Genomic DNA, 14498 nt, shown 5'->3' with positions numbered 1-14498 from the left:
ACTGTACTGTACCACACTGTACTGTACCTCACTGTACTGTACCATACTGTACTGTACCACACTGTACTGTACCATATTGTACTGTACCATACTGTACTGTACCACACTGTACTGTACCACACTGTACTGTACCTCACTGTACTGTACCACACTGTACTGTACCTCACTGTACTGTACCATACTGTACTGTACCACACTGTACTGTACCATACTGTACTGTACCACACTGTACTGTACCATACTGTACTGTACCACACTGTACTGTACCTCACTGTACTGTACCTCACTGTACTGTACCATACTGTACTGTACCACACTGTACTGTACCATACTGTACTGTACCATACTGTACCACACTGTACTGTACCTCACTGTACTGTACCACACTGTACTGTACCTCACTGTACTGTACCATACTGTACTGTACCACACTGTACTGTACCATATTGTACTGTACCATACTGTACTGTACCACACTGTACTGTACCACACTGTACTGTACCTCACTGTACTGTACCACACTGTACTGTACCTCACTGTACTGTACCATACTGTACTGTACCACACTGTACTGTACCATATTGTACTGTACCATACTGTACTGTACCACACTGTACTGTACCATACTGTACTGTACCACACTGTACTGTACCATACTGTACTGTACCACACTGTACTGTACCTCACTGTCTGGAGAAAAGGTGTCATATTGCTCCAAATTTACTTACAGAAGTAACTTCCATCATCATCTTCCTCCTTTTTTATTAGTTTCTCCTGAAATCCTTCATGTTGTAAAGCTACAGGAGTGACGTGTTCCTCTTCTGCTGACTGCATTATTAAAGATCTGATAAACAGACAGACAGATAGATAAACTTTATTTCTCCTTAAAGGGAAATTTGGGGAAAATCTTTATGACTGTTTCAACTGGCTTTGTCGGTTCATGGTTTAAATTCAAATGATCCAGTTTATTGTTTAAGGGAACCACTCAGTTCTCCCTCAGAAACATTGGGGTTATAGATGTTGTTACGTGCAAAGGCACATATTATTATTATTATTATTAGTAGTAGTAGTAGTAGTAATAGTAGTAGTATTGTTTTGTGTATTTATGCTGCTATCTGACTGTTTTGTTTTGTTTTGATGCTGAGTCTTTTATTGCAGCGGGTGGTCCAACAGGAAAGATGGAAGCATGGGCGGAGCCAGACAATATAAAGAGGAAGCAGAAGACGACGGGCAGCTAGCAATTTAGCAGCCTAGCATGTCAAGCTAGTGTGTTTGGTTACTGGCTGGTGTTTGGCTCAGTGGCACATGTTTTGAATGCTGAGATTCTTTGTGGTCTCTTTGTGTATAGTCCTTTTGACCCTTTGTTCCAGTTTGTGTGTTGGGGCCTGGTAGGGTGGCCAGACGTCCGGTTTTAGGCCGGACAGTCCGGCTTTTCAGCTGCCAGTCCTCCATTCATGCAACGCTAGGACGGACACTTAAAAATCCTCCTTTTGGAGTGAACTGGTTTCATTTTTGATCAATATTATTTGCCATTGGCTCAGGTACATGTCAAAACAAATGCTTTGTATTTCATTGGTTTAACAGCCTCATTTGACTCCTTATAGAGCTACCACTGGCCAATCGGAGAAGGTCCGCCCTCTAAATGCTAGTCTGTGATTGAGTGGTTGGATTTCGCCCGCCCGCTCTGTTCTGTAAACACCTCTACCTGAGTCAATCACTCACTCATGCTCAGGAACTCTGTGAAAATGCCAAAAAGTAAACTTTTGGAGGCAGCAAGAAACGGACTTAAATATGAGAAGTGGACACAACATTTAGTGAGTAAAACAGTCATTTGTTATAGAATTCTTGCTTAAATTGGTCAAAAACTCTGTTATATGGGTTCTGGATTCATTCTGTATGTTGCAGTAGCATGTCCCCCCTGTTCCTAATATGATGTCCGTCTTTTTGGTGTAATGTCCTCCTTTTTGTTACTATGAATCTGGCCACCCTAGGGCCTGGACAGGTAAAGAAGGGCGCGCTCATACATTTACATCATGTAGCTAACCTATGTATATACACACTAGGTAAGAAGCATGTGCCATCCATTGTATTTATGTTTGAGTAGGGAAGTTTAGTATAGTTAGTTCTTTTGTTTATTATATTATTAATTAGAATGTACTTAAATAAAGTGTAATAAATAAATAAACATCCTACTTACAGATGATTCACTTTAATACAAACACATTAACGGTTTCAGCTGCTTCTTCTTCTTGAGTTTGCTGTCTGGTTTAGATCTGGGCGGTTCCTGAATCACCCGAGTTAATGATTCGAATCTTTGTACTGAATCAGGAATCACGACTCACCTAAACACCGCGGAATCAGATGATTCTGCTGAACCGACTCCAGTCCGTGAATCTCAGTAATAAGTTAAATATTCCAATAAATAAGTTAAACTCACTGGTGTTCGTTATGTGGCTGATTTTATGCACATGCTATTTATTATTATTATTATTATTATTATTATTATTATTATTATTATCAGTAGAGGTATAGATTAGTAATGCAGCATATTTTCTTGTAAGCAAAACAACACAATATAGTTTCATTATTATTAATATTATTATTATTACTATTATAATTATTATTAAAATGCACATGCTTACAGGCTACTTTAGTACTTAAGGAGTATCATAGCCCCCATGGTCATTTTAAACCCGTGACCCATTAATATTAGTTCATTAGGGCGATGCACCACCAAAGGGCGAAAGGGAAGAAATTTTTCTATCGCATTAAACCAGCGTTAAACTAGCTGTGACTGTTCTGGAGTCTGTCTTGCTTCTGAATATCGTCCAATCAGCGTGGAGTTGTGTTCCGTACAGTACCGCCCCTTTTTGGGCGACTTCAGTCTGATTGAAAATCGCTCTGGATCGCTCTGATAGACTCTCATGTTAAAACACTTTTTTTCTAACTGCAGGCGCTGCAATACATTCTGAATGGGTTCCAGGAGGGCTCGCACTTACATCCCTGCGTCACACGTAACCTGGTGTAGCGATAATTGGAGCAGCTAGCATGACTAAATGACTAAATGACTAAATGCAATGGGACAGGAACGTCTGAACGCACTGGCCGTGCTTTCCATGGAGAGGGAACCAGTCAGGAACATGCCTGACTTTAATGAGAGGGTAATTGATCACTTTGCTGCTTTGAAAGAGAGACGAGCAAAATTTCAATACAAATAAGTAATGTAAGTTTTTAATAGTAAATTGTGATTGCACTTATTGTATTTCCCCAATTGTTTATCTTGTATTGTGTCTCCCCAATTGTTTAATTGTACTTCTTTATTCATTGCACATCAGCCCCGATGCCCCGAATCTTTATTCTGGATCTGCTGCACCTAAAATAAAATGCTATCTGATGAAGACTGAATTAAATGGTTAGTGTGAAGCGTTACTTCATTTTATGATTAATGGTAACGCTGCTCTCTCTCCATGTTCAGAGTTATTTGTGAGGGCAAACTGACAGATGACTTAAGATGTTAATTATTTAAGCTTTAATTTACCCATTGAACGGGTCACCTTGGCCATCATCGCAACAATTGCCCCCCCTGAGAGATTTGGCAGAAGCCGCCACTGCATCTGATTGGTAGGTGAGTCCACCCCCGTCTGCCACATGATCAAGATTCCACTTAGAAAAAAGTGTCAACTTATCACTGACAGCAGAAGTGTGAGGTGCCAAGAGAATTAAGCGAGAAGGATTTATTTACAGAAGATGAGAGCACGGATGACCGGTGATATTTAGATGCATTTTCATGCTGCGATCCTAAACCTGCTGCACTGGAGGATGAAGTGCTGTTGTTTACCTGATCTACAGATTGTGATTGTTTACGTACCGATTGTTAATCCACGTTGTGTTAGTTTTGTATCTGCAGCATCATAAGAGAATGAACTCGGATCACATCCTCCACTCGAGTTTACTTTCACTTCATCAACATGTTGGATTAATGACAGAATCACAGCGCTGTTGTAAACATGATGGTTCATCTCTTTAGTGAACACGGTTCAGTTCCTCATCGTGCAAAGAATGACCGGCAATCAATGCTACGTGTAATTAGTGATTTATTATCAACGTAGAGAGTTTTTTAACCAATGTACCAACATACCTGAGGGAAATGTTGATGTTCCCAATATAACTGAACACAGAACTTCACTTAGTGATCAATGCTAATAGTAATTAGAGTTTTTATTTCGATGTACCAACATACCTACTGCACAATGTACATGAACACACACACACACATATATATATAATCTAACTGTTTTTATTTGGCTGTTTCTGCCACGTAAATATGTGTCTCTGTGGTAATGAACTGTATTTTAGATGAATTTGGATGTAAAGCGCATGAACTGTACACAGAACTTTACAAACACTGCTGTTAAATGGATCACAAACTCCGGGGTGTTCTGTCCACACCGGATCTGGTTTTATACGGCCCGCATCTTCTGTTTTAAACTGCATTACTTGTGACCCGCCAGCGCAGTCAAACAGAAAAAAGTAATAAATTATCGTCGCTGTCCGATGAAAAACTACTTTTAGCAGTTTTCACTATTTTTACGTGTTGATGAAAAGATGAATGAAATCACGCAGGCTTTGTAACGAGTATTTCTATTGGCTGCTAGACCAGTCCATCAAAACCGCGTAGCTCCGCCTCCTTCCCTCAGGTATTGTTTGATACAGAAGTGAAGCTGCGTTGTATCACATTTGTATCTGATATTTATATGGACTAAGCATTTACATGGACTGTATTAATTAACACTTTTTATAGCTACAGTCAATAATTTATAGATAATGTCTGGTAACTTGACTGTTTCAGGTATTTATAGATGTTTAAATGGTAATTTAGAACAGTATTTCCCCATCATGTTTCTGCAAAAAACATGATGGGTTTCTGGGGGAGGGGTTCTGGGGTCCTGCACTTGCCAAATCATTTTTATTACATTAAAATTTTTTCGTTAAGTACAACTAAAAAAAACTAAAACTGTGCATTAGAAATACCAGAGGCAGGAATTGTAACTTCTGAGTCACACAATTTATTCTGTTCAGCCATCAGCATATCCAATTTGTTGAGGGGGCCCAACTTTTTTTTTTATTAACTGGGGCCCATGAGCTCCTAGTTACACCACTGGTGTTGCATCTAGAAATGATTCTTGCAAAAGAAATGTGCATAACTGTTTGAATTTTACTTAATTATTAGTTTGCGATTAATTAGGCTCTTTAATTGCGATTAATATCGATTAAAAATTTTAATCGCATGACAGCCCTAATATACTGTATATATATATATATATATATACAGTGTATCACAAAAGTGAGTACACCCCTCACATTTCTGCAAATATTTCATTATATCTTTTCATGGGACAACACTATAGACATGAAACTTGGATATAACTTAGAATAGTCAGTGTACAGCTTGTATAGCAGTGTAGATTTACTGTCTTCTGAAAATAACTCAACACACAGCCATTAATGTCTAAATAGCTGGCAACATAAGTGAGTACACCCCACAGTGAACATGTCCAAATTGTGCCCAAATGTGTCGTTGTCCCTCCCTGGTGTCATGTGTCAAGGTCCCAGGTGTAAATGGGGAGCAGGGCTGTTAAATTTGGTGTTTTGGGTACAATTCTCTCATACTGGCCACTGGATATTCAACATGGCACCTCATGGCAAAGAACTCTCTGAGGATGTGAGAAATAGAATTGTTGCTCTCCACAAAGATGGCCTGGGCTATAAGAAGATTGCTAACACCCTGAAACTGAGCTACAGCATGGTGGCCAAGGTCATACAGCGGTTTTCCAGGACAGGTTCCACTCGGAACAGGCTTCGCCAGGGTCAACCAAAGAAGTTGAGTCCACGTGTTCGGCGTCATATCCAGAGGTTGGCTTTAAAAAATAGACACATGAGTGCTGCCAGCATTGCTGCAGAGGTTGAACACGTGGGAGGTCAGCCTGTCAGTGCTCAGACCATACGCCGCACACTGCATCAACTCGGTCTGCATGGTCGTCATCCCAGAAGGAAGCTGACGCACAAGAAAGCCAGCAAACAGTTTGCTGAAGACAAGCAGTCCAAGAACATGGATTACTGGACTGCCCTGTGGTCTGACGAGACCAAGATAAACTTGTTTGGCTCAGATGGTGTCCAGCATGTGTGGCGGCGCCCTGGTGAGAAGTACCAAGACAACTGTATCTTGCCTACAGTCAAGCATGGTGGTGGTAGCATCATGGTCTTGGGCTGCATGAGTGTTGCTGGCACTGGGGAGCTGCAGTTCATTGAGGGAAACATGAATTCCAACATGTACTGTGACATTCTGAAACAGAGCATGATCCCCTCCCTTCGAAAACTGGGCCTCATGGCAGTTTTCCAACAGGATAACGACCCCAAACACAACCTCCAAGATGACAACTGCCTTGCTGAGGAAGCTGAAGGTAAAGGTGATGGACTAAACCCAATTGAGCACCTGTGGCGCATCCTCAAGTGGAAGGTGGAGGAGTTTAAGGTGTCTAACATCCACCAGCTCCGTGATGTCATCACGGAGGAGTGGAAGAGGATTCCAGTAGCAACCTGTGCAGCTCTGGTGAATTCCATGCCCAGGAGGGTTAAGGCAGTGATAATAATGGTGGTCACACAAAATATTGACACTTTAGGCTCAATTTGGACATGTTCACTGTGGGGTGTACTCACTTATGTTGCCAGCTATTTAGACATTAATGGCTGTGTGTTGAGTTATTTTCAGAAGACAGTAAATCTACACTGCTATACAAGCTGTACACTGACTACTCTAAGTTATATCCAAGTTTCATGTCTATAGTGTTGTCCCATGAAAAGATATAATGAAATATTTGCAGAAATGTGAGGGGTGTACTCACTTTCGTGATACACTGTATATATATATACATATATACAGTACAGGCCAAAAGTTTGGACACACCAGTCAAAAGTTTGGACACACCTTCTCTTCAATGTTTTTTCTTGATTATTTTTATTTTCTACATTGTAGATTAATACTGAAGACATCCAAACTATGAAGAATTATGTAGTGAACCAAAAAGTGTTAAACAAACCAGAATATGTTTTATATTTGACCAACTCTACCTCTGCACAACCCAACTGATGGTCTCAAACACATTAAAAAAGCAACAAATTCCAAAAATTCACTCTAGACAAGGCGCAAACATTCATTGAAAACCATTCCAGGTGGATACCTAATAAAGCTGGTTGAGAAAATTTCAAAGAGTGTGCAAATCTGTCATTAAAGCAAAAGATGGCTACTTTGAAGAATCTAAAATATAAAACATATTCTGGTTTGTTTAACACTTTTTTGTTTACTACATAATTCCATATGTGTTCCTTCATAGTTTGGATGTCGTTAGTATTAATCTACAATGTAGAAAATTTAAAAAAAATTAAGAAAAACCACAGGAATGAGAAGGTGTGTCCAAACTTTTGGCCTGTACTGTATATACAGTGGTGTTCAAAAAAATAGCAGTGATTTTAAAAAAGCGAATAAAGCACAAAATCATTATAACTTTTATTTCCATAAATGCAAATGCACTGAAAATTCTACACTTTCAATTCTAAATCAAAACATTAACAAAATTTAGTCAGTTTGTGTTCATCCTTTACAGAAAATTAAGAAAAATTAATATTAGACTGTTCAAAAAAAATAGCAGTGCAGCATTTTTCTTTAAAAACTCAAAAAATGTATGTATAACATGAAAAAATGTTTGAGGTTTCACTTTACTTTAAATTACTGAACTAATATTTAGTGGCAGAACAATTGTTTCCGAGATCTGTGTTGCATGGAGTCGACCAACTTCTGGCACCTCTGAACAGGTATTCCAGTCCAGGATGATTAGACGACATTCCACAGTTCTTCTGCAATTTTGGGTTTTGCCTAAAAAAAACACGTTTCAGATGTCAGCCCACAAGTTCTCTCTGGGATTGAAGTCAGGGGATTGTGCTGGTCACTCTATTACCTCAATCTTGTTTGTCTGTTACCAAGATGTTTTGGGTCATTGTCATGTTGAAACACCCATTTTAAGGACATTGCTTCTTTGACATAGGGCAACATGATCTCCTCAAGTATTCTGATATATTTAAACTGATCCATGATCCCTCGTATGTGATAAATAGACGTAACACCACGGTATGAAAAACATCCTCATATCATCATTTTGTACCACCGTGCTTTACTGTCTTCACAGTGAACTTTGGCTTGAATTCAGTGCGTCTGACATACTGTCTACGGCCACTAGACCCAAAAAGAACAATTTTGCTTTCACCAGTCCACAAAATGTTCAGCCATTTCTCTTTGGACCAGTCAATGTGTTCCTTGGCAAATGTTAACCCATTCAGGAAACGTCTTTTTCTTAACAACGGGACTTTGCAAGGAGTTCCTGCTGGTAAATTGGCTTCACTTAATCATCTTCTGTACTCTCTGGTAAATTTAGATGTTCCTTGATCTTTCTGGAGGTGATCATTGACTGAGTATTTGCCATTTTGGCTAATCTTCAATCCTTTTGAACAGTAGTTCCACGCTTCCTTCTGCATCTTTCAGGTTTTGGTTGTCACTTCAAGGCATTTGAGATCATTTTAGCTGAGCAGGCTGTAATTAGCTGCACTTCTCTGTATGTTTTTTCTCTCTACAATCAACTTTTTAATCAAAGTACGCTGTTCATCAGAACAATGTCTGGAACAACTCATTTTCCCCAGTACTTCAAAAGGAAATGTGCTATGACCAACCTGTGCAACATTTGCCCCCCTCCTACCTTAAATAAGGGCCAAAATTGACACCTGTTCTTCTGCAGAATGAATGACTTCACCAATTGAACTCCTCACTGCTATTATTTTGAACAACCCCCTTTCAATCAATGCTTCGATTACTCAGAATGAGCGGCATGCACGTCCTAATTGTTGGGTTTGTTTTGTTTTCATTACTCTACTACACTTTCAAGTCAATTTTTTGCTATGTAGAAATATCACTTCTACTAAAAACAGTGATTTATCAGGTTAATGGTGTTGGACTGCTATTATTTTGAACACTACTGTATATATATATATATATATATATATACTGTATATACATTTGCCTTTAGGAGAGCATCAGTTCTTCTAGGTACACACAGTTTTTGAAGGAACTCAGCAGGAAGGTTGTTCCAAACATCTTGGAGAACTAACCACAAATCTCTGACTCTAGACTTCCTTCTGTCTTTCTTGTAATCAGAGTCACTCACCGACCCCCATCATCCCCCGTCTCTGTGCAGGCACCATCAACCAGCCAGAAGAGACCATGAATGCAGCAGTTAAGCGAACTTCGACCCTCCCTCCCCGGACGAGCCGATTATTTTCTGTATAGGCGCCTCGCTAGCTGATAGCAAAGCTGAGAGTCAAACTCGTGAGTTGGAAAGGCATTGCCCCACACTGTTGATTTTTAGGTATTGATATGATTTCTCTCAGCTGTGAATGCGCTGGTGTCTTTTGAGATCACCCTGCTGATTAAAACTCTTTCCACACTGTGAGCACTGATAGGGTTTTTCTCCAGTGTGAATGCGCTGGTGGATTTTGAGATTACCCTGTTGATTAAAACTCTTTCCACACTGAAAACACTTGTATGGTTTCTCTCCAGTGTGAATGCGCTGGTGTATTTTGAGATCACTCTGTTGATAAAATCTCTTCCCACACTCCGAGCACTGATAAGGTTTTTCTCCAGTGTGAATGCGCTGGTGTTTGTTGAGATCACTCTGTGTATTAAAACTCTTTCCACACAGTAAACACAGATACGGTTTCTCTCCAGTGTGAATGCGCTGGTGTTTGTTGACTTCACTTTGTGTATTAAAACTTTTTCCACACAGTAAACACTGATACGGTTTCTCTCCAGTGTGAATGCGCTGGTGTTTTTTGAGATCACTCTGTGTAATAAAAGTCTTTGCACACTGTGAGCACTGATACGGTTTCTCTCCAGTGTGAATGCGCTGGTGTATTTTCAAATTATTCCGTGTAATAAAAGTTTTTCCACACTGTGAGCACTGATACGGTTTCTCACCAATGTGAATGCGCTGGTGTTGTTTAAGATTACTCTGTGTGTTAAAACTCTTCCCACATTGTGAGCACTGATATGGTCTCTCGCCAGTGTGAATGCGCTGGTGTCTTCTGAGATCACTCTGTTGATTAAAACACTTTCCACACTGTGAGCACTGATACGGTTTCTCTCTAGTGTGAATGCGCTGGTGTATTTTCAGATTTTTCTGTCTATTAAAACTCTTCCCACACTGTGTGCACTGATACAGCTTCTCACCAGTGTGAATGCGCTGGTGTTCTTTGAGATGACTCTGTTGATTAAACTTCTTTCCACACTGTGAGCACTGATATGGTTTCTCTCCAGTGTGAATGCGCTGGTGTATCTTGAGAGCACTCTGGTACTTAAAGCTCTTCCCACACTGTGAGCAGACGTTTCCTTCTTCCTGTGTGGGACTGAGAGAGGTGTTAATGCTGACAGTACCAGAGGACGTTTGCTGATTACTGGAGCTTCTGGTGGGCGTCAGATCCTCACGTTCAGTCTTAATCTTCACCAGCGCATCATCATATTTATCATGGTTGCAGCTCTTGATGTGATTGTGGAGGTGATTTTGGGTTGTAGAGGAACGTGGACACGAGGAGCAGGAGAAATCCTTGTTCAGTTCTGAAGTAAAAAATAATAAAATACATTTATAACATTATAAATAATAAAATACATTTATAACATTATAAATAATAAAATATATTTATAACATTATAAATAATAAAATATATTTATAACATTATAAATAATAAAATACATTTAAAACATAAATAATAAAATATATTTATAACATTATAAATAATAAAATACATTTATAACATTATAAATAATAAAATACATTTATAACATTATAAATAATAAAATACATTTATAACATTATAAATAATAAAATACATTTATAACATTATAAATAACAAAATATATTTATAACATTATAAATAATAAAATACATTTATAACATTATAAATAATAACATACATTTATAACATTATAAATAATAAAAAACATTTATACCATTATAAATAATAAAATATATTTATAACATTATAAATAATAAAATACATTTATAACATTATAAATAATAAAATACATTTATAACATTATAAATAATAAAATACATTTATAACATTATAAATAATAAAATATATTTATAACATTATAAATAATAAATACATTTAAAACATTATAAATAATAAAATATATTTATAACATTATAAATAATAAAATACATTTATAACATTATAAATAATAAAATACATTTATAACATTATAAATAATAAAATACATTTATAACATTATAAATAATAAAATACATTTATAACATTATAAATAATAAAATACATTTATAACATCATAAATAATAAAATACATTTATAACATTATAAATAATAAAATACATTTAAAACATCATAAATAATAAAATATATTTATAACATTATAAATAATAAAATATATTTATAACATTATAAATAATAAAATACACTTATAACATTATAAATAATAAAATACATTTATAACACTAAAATAATAAAATACATTTATAACATTATAAATAATAAAATACATTTATAACATTATAAATAATAAAATACATTTATAACACTATAAATAATAAAATACATTTATAACATTATAAATAATAAAATACATTTATAACATTATAAATAATAAAATACATTTAAAACATTATAAATAATAAAATATATTTATAACATTATAAATAATTAAATACATTTATAACATTATAAATAATAAAATACATTTATAACATTATAAATAATAAAATACATTTATAACATTATAAATAATAAAATACATTTATAACATCATAAATAATAAAATACATTTATAACATTATAAATGTTTATTATTTATAAATAATAAAATAAAATATATTTATAACATTATAAATAATAAAATACATTTATAACATTATAAATAATAAAATACATTTATAACATTATAAATAATAAAATACATTTATAACATTATAAATAATAAAATACATTTATAACATTATAAATAATAAAATACATTTATAACATTATAAATAATAAAATACATTTATAACATTATAAATAATAAAATACATTTATAACATTATAAATAATAAAACACATTTATAACATTATAAATAATAAAATACATTTATAACATTATAAATAATAAAATACATTTATAACATTATAAATAATAAAATACATTTATAACATTATAAATAATAAAATACATTTATAACATTATAAATAATAAAACACACTTATAACATTATAAATAATAAATTACATTTATAACATTATAAATAATAAAATACATTTATAACATTATAAATAATAAAATACATTTATAACATTATAAATAATAAAATACATTTATAACATTATAAATAATAAAATACATTTATAACACTATAAATAATAAAATACATTTATAACACTATAAATAATAAAATACATTTATAACATTATAAATAATCAAATACATTTATAACATTATAAATAATAAAATACACTTATAACATTATAAATAATAAAATACATTTATAACATTATAAATAATAAAATACATTTATAACATTATAAATAATAAAATACATTTATAACACTATAAATAATAAAATACATTTATAACACTATAAATAATAAAATACATTTATAACATTATAAATAATAAAATACATTTATAACACTATAAATAATAAAATACATTTATAACACTATAAATAATAAAATACATTTATAACATTATAAATAATAAAATACATTTATAACACTATAAATAATAAAATACATTTATAACATTATAAATAATAAAATACATTTATAACATTATAAATAATAAACAACATTTATAACATTATAAATAATAAAATACATTTATAACATTATAAATAATAAAGATTGTTAGTAAATGTTAAACTGAGATCCGATGCTAAAGTCCTGTAACGTGATTCATCCTGCATTCATCATTTCCTGCTCACACTGATCTGCATGAGCACAATACAAGCTTTCACTGTATGATGCTTCATCCCAGGTGCCTCTGATTCTATTCAATACAAATATCTTACTGAGTTCATCTTTATCTTCAGCTTCTTCCTTCTTCACAGGCTTCATCTGGAAACCTCCATCCTGTTGGTCCGCTGGGGTGAGATGTTCCTCAGAGGTGACGAGTTCCACAGGGATTATGGATCCTTCACCTGAAATTTCATCAACATGTGAAAAAGAAACTCAACAACTAGAGGAAACTGAAGGTTGTGGGTTTGGTTACCACAAATAAATACGACTTAGATTTAATCCAGACTGGAGTGTATCAGCACAGCACAGTACGGTACAGTACAGGTTCTAATCCCACTATCCACATTCTCTTATTAGTGACTCCAATACTAACCACACTCTCTGGACAAAAATGTGTCATATTGCTCCATTTACTTACTGAAGAAACTTCCATCATCATCTTCCTCCTTTTTTATTAGTTTCTTCTGGAATCCTTCATGTTGTAGATTAACAGGGGCGACGTGTCCCTCTTCTGCTGACTGCATTATTACAGATCTGATAAACAGACAGACAGATAGATAAACTTTAAATCTAGTTCACCATCCACTCCCAATAATAGTGCTGTACTAATACTTTTAACTTTAACTATAAACCTGTAAACAACATGTAAATAACCTGTAAACAGAGCTACAAGACCTCGGTGTGTTTGTATAAAACATTAAAAACTGTAAACAAAGCTGAAAATGTGATTTATATAAAAATGTTACATTTAATAATGAAGAAACTCTGAATCTTTTACGATTTATTGATTCATCTGTTCAAATGAATCGGTTCATCAGTACTGATTCATGTGTGATGCTAACAGCTAGCAGTTCGTGTGTTTAAATGAAACTGGAGTTAAATCTCCTCAAATCCTCACAGTGATGTTTTATTATGAACTCTAGTTTTATTATTAATTAGAATGTAGTTATAATTAAATATAAGGGTTATAATTAAATACATATTTTACTTACAGATGAGGCTCTACAGTACAAACACAGCAGCTTCTTGTTCTGATGATGTTTTATGGCGGTTGGCAGAACAACTTAAGACGCACCAGCGCCACCAACTGGACTGGAGTTGAACAGCAGCTTAGCAGTAATAAACCTCCATTAGCCCTGTATCTCTCAGCTAGCTTTAGAGAGGACTACAGTCAGTCCTAGACGTTCTTCTAAGCAGTTTCTCTAATGTCATGTTTTGTTTTCCAACATGCTTCTCTAACTCTGTTCTTTCTTTCTGATACCTTCTTATAACTCTCATCCGTCCTCTACACATGTTCAAACCATCTCAATCTTACCTCACTAACTTCAAAACATCCCACCTGCACCATCATTATAATAAACTCCCTCCTGATCTTCTCCATCCTCATCTCT

The 14498-nt window shown here is 34.7% G+C and overlaps 1 pseudogene; it reads right to left on the bottom strand.

The window, feature by feature from the left end:
* The window catches only part of LOC134302988 (zinc finger protein 721-like), a 76783-nt pseudogene that overhangs the window by 2418 nt on the left and 59867 nt on the right, over nt 1-14498 (bottom strand).

The sequence above is a fragment of the Trichomycterus rosablanca genome, chromosome 2 (assembly GCF_030014385.1).
Source record: "Trichomycterus rosablanca isolate fTriRos1 chromosome 2, fTriRos1.hap1, whole genome shotgun sequence".
Lineage (NCBI taxonomy): Eukaryota > Metazoa > Chordata > Actinopteri > Siluriformes > Trichomycteridae > Trichomycterus > Trichomycterus rosablanca.
The sequence above is the reverse complement of the archived record's forward strand: the minus strand, read 5'-3'. Positions and strand labels throughout refer to the sequence as shown.